The sequence below is a fragment of the Sapajus apella genome, unplaced genomic scaffold, assembly GCF_009761245.1.
Source record: "Sapajus apella isolate SASKATOON/1434 unplaced genomic scaffold, GSC_monkey_1.0 scaffold329, whole genome shotgun sequence".
NCBI lineage: Eukaryota > Metazoa > Chordata > Mammalia > Primates > Cebidae > Sapajus > Sapajus apella.
In genome coordinates, this window is record NW_022437269.1 from 34,658 (window position 1) to 38,628 (window position 3,971).

Below are 3,971 nucleotides of genomic sequence, written 5' to 3' on the forward strand. Positions count from 1 at the left end.
GCTGTGTTGCAACTTCTCAACCCCACCGTGGATGGGATCTGTGTCTCAGCAAAACTTGATTTTAGTGGGGAACTGGGCCCAGGAAATGGGTGTGTGACAAATGCTGTGGTCACTCCAAGTTTAATTCTCTAGCTCTATTTTCCTACATGTCTCCATGATGAAGATTCTAGTTGTGAAACCAAACCACATCAGAGATATCCAGTATCACTTGCCAGGAGCCTTCAGCCATTACTTTGCTAGCTTGACCACCTTAAGTGACTGTGCAAGCATTCTATTCAGAAGGCACACAAATTTATACTTGCCCTGGGACTTACCTTCAAAGTATTTCCAAACTTAAAAAAAATGACAACTTAACATTTGGCCATGGAAGTGCTCAGATATAGCTATCCTCTCAAGTGCATTTTCCCAATCACAGTATTCTCTATTCTCTTTGCTGAGTGAAATATAATTTGGTGAGGAAGATCAACATGTAGGCCTAGACCAAGACGAAGTTTACGACTTCCTGAGTTGATTGGGCCTATGCTTGCAAGTGCTTTAACATTAGTTGTTTTCTATTAGCAGAAATTTATTTTTGTGATAGTGTTGTTGAACCAGTATACATACACTGTTAAAAGTCTTCTGAGCTAATAAAAAATGATCCTGGCATCTCATGAAGGAAAGACTCATCCAAGAGGATTATGGAGGCTTGCTCTGTCGCTCAGGCTCGGCTCACTGCAACCTTCACTACCTGGGTTCAAACGATTCTCAGCCTCCCAAGTAGCTGGGACTATAGGCTCACGAATTGACACCCAGCTAATTTTGTTTTGTATTTTACTACAGGCAGGGTTTCACCGTATTGCTCAGGCTGGTCTCGAACTCCTGAGAGCAGGCAATCTGCCTGCCTCGGCCTCCCAATGTGCTGGGATTATAGGCCTGAGCCACCCGCCTGGCCTACATTCTGGTTTTGCCTGGATGGATGACCCTGTGCTCCCCAGGTTTTGCCCATGACTTCCTCTGTATGCATATTTATAACAGATTGCACACATCTATCCCAGCATGGATTAAATTGCCTTCCAAAGCCCTTAAGAGTAACATTTAGAGTAACCTCTCTGTGGGAAGAATAACTTTATGAATAACAAGTATATGGAATAGTGTTGGAGAAATATCTTTAGACTCATGATGAGAAATATCAATGTATTCTGTATATTTACATTATTGACATGTATTGATAACAAAACTTTTTATTTGTACACACACAACTTTTGTTCCAGGAGCACAGTGATGAGGAGCCTCAACAAGAGGAACCACCCACTGAAAGTCAGGATCCTACACCTGGTCAGGAGAGAGAAGAAGATCAGGGTGCAGCTGAGATTCATGGTGCTGGGAAGGGAAAGAAAGAAAGTCTATGGTGGGGAGGAGGTCTATGTTGCATCAAGGCTTATGCCATGATCAGTAACAGGAGGAAAGAAAACATCAGGAAAGAATCTCAAACATTTGCTGAGAGTTGGCTGGAAAAGTGGAGTATAGTTTGCAGCTTCATGGAGTCCCTGGATATAATGAATCTTCTCTTTTTCTTCAAGATGTATTTTGTATGCTTGAAAATATAGTCCTTGCTAAATCAGATGAAGCAGTTTAATTTTATGTATATAAAAATATGCAGTATTTCACTAGTTTAATTTGTTATTCTTAGAATGTTGCTGTATGATCTTCTAAGCCATTGTGTCGACAGTGCTATAAGCACCCTTTAATAGCACGTAGAGTGCCAAGTCATCCTACTTTGTGACACCCTGAATAAAGCCCATTTGCATAGGGATGTTAGCCTCATTTTATAAATAAGAAAATTGAGGCTCAGGGATTGAAGTTTACCAAGAACCCTTGACTCATAGAGAAAGAATACATATTTTGTCCCAAGGTTTGTGTCATCCACGTTGTAATAAGAAAAGGTTAGTGGTTTTGCTTAAGTATCTTAAGTAAATTATTTTTATTTGTACACACACATCCATGATCCCAGGAGCCCAGTGATGAGGAGGCACAAAAAAATATTCGAATGTATGTATACTGTAAGGTACTTCAGTATTAGCTCAGAACAAAACACAGTTCAGTGAAGCAGAATAGCAACTCCAGAAAAGAGCTCAATAAATGACAGCCACTCTTTGATTGGTATCCTTAGATTGGTATTTTTTCAGGATATTTGGTAAAAGATGGATCCTTCAGGACACTGGCATACATGCAGTTATATTAGTATGATTTTTGAAGGACTTTTCAAAGTTGTCAAAGCACTTTCATAATTAGAAAACTCAAAGTACCCTAAGTTTATCCTGAATCAGAAGTTGTTTACTCAGTGGATACTATTTTCATGGGAAACATTGGCAGAATTTGGGCCACAGATTATTTTAGCAATTCACTGTTAAGAGGTTTCCAGAATATGACTGTTAACAATGACCACTAATTTCTTTGCACTCAACTTCCTGTACCCTCACTGGAAGACAGTGATTTTCCTGTTATTTTTGGTACATTATTCTAAACGTGATTCATTCATGTAAAGTTACATATAGGGCCCTTGGACCTAAGCAAAACGTTAATTAACTTTATCCAAATAATTTTCAAGTTACCTCAACAAGGGATGGGTGTCACAATTTTAAGATTTCTCACAGGCACACCAATACATTAATCTAATACTTCAGAAAATTACATTTCATTTATGATTAAAATTCTATCCATGTGGCAGACTTCAGATTTCTTAGTCAATATTCACTGTTCATAATACACAGTGGTAAAGTATGAGAAATGTAGATGTGGTGTGATTTATCCTCAGACTGTCATTTAAGATAAGATATCATGGCCGGGCGCGGTGGCTCATGCCTGTAATCCCAGCACTTTGGAAGGCCGAGGGGGGCAGATCATGAGGTCAAGAGATTGAAACCATCCTGGCCAACATGGTGAAACCCCGTCTCTACTAAAAAATATAAGAATTAGCTGGGTGTGGTGGCGCACGCCTATAGTCCCAGCTACTCAGGAGGCTGAGGCAGGAGAATTGCTTGAACCTGGGAGGTGGAGGTTGCAGTGAGCCAAGATCGCATCATTGCACTCCGGCCTGGCACCTGGTGACAGAGCAAGATTCTTTCTCAACAACAAAAACAAAAAAAAAAAAAAAAGATAAGCTATCATAATACAGGAAAACAAAGGTGGGACATCTTTACATCACATTTATTAGCACAGTAGTCTACAGGTTTTTATTTCATAACCCTGAGGAAAAGAATATTATCATATCCTTATTTGTCTTTCTTGTTTGTCTGCTTCAATCAAGAACTTTGTAATTTTTAGTGCCTGATCTGGAAGCTGATCTCCAGGAGCTGCCTCAGTCAAAGATTGGGGATGAATTTGGAGATGGTCTTGATGTCCAGGGGAAAATTCTGCCAAAATCAGAACAATTTAAAATGCCAGAAGGAGGAAGGCAGCTATGCTCACCACTATACCACCAACGCATACATATGCTGGAGAGGATGTGGAGAAATAGGAATGCTTTTATACTGTTGGTGGGAGTGTAACTTAGTTTAACTATTGTGGAAGACAGTGTGGCGATTCCTCAAGGATTTAGAAATGAAATACCATTTCATCCAGCAATCTCATTACTGGGTATACACCAAAAGGCTTATAAATCATTCCATTATAAAGACCCATGCACACGTATGTTCATTGTGGCACTGTTCACAATAGCAAAGACTAATGGGTTCTCTGTGTTTAGCTATTACAAGATCTTGAAGGAACCAAAAGCCTATGACACATCTTAGTGGGAACTGAACTAAGAGATGAAAGCAGTTCCCTTCTCTGATTTTCTACCTCAGACCCAATGGATAACATAATTAATAAAATTTCTAAAATTAAAATTGGAATGAAGATATTATAGAATTAGCAATGGCTAAATTATGTAACTCCAAGCAGTTAACAATTAAGAGAAACTTTATCCCTCAAAAAGTGAAAATTACCTTCTT

The 3,971-nt window shown here is 39.2% G+C and overlaps 1 pseudogene; it reads left to right on the top strand.

Annotated features, from left to right (window-relative positions):
- The first annotated feature begins 450 nt into the window (after window positions 1-450).
- LOC116545668 lies at window positions 451-3,491 on the top strand (annotated as a pseudogene).
- Window positions 3,492-3,971: the final 480 nt, after the last annotated feature.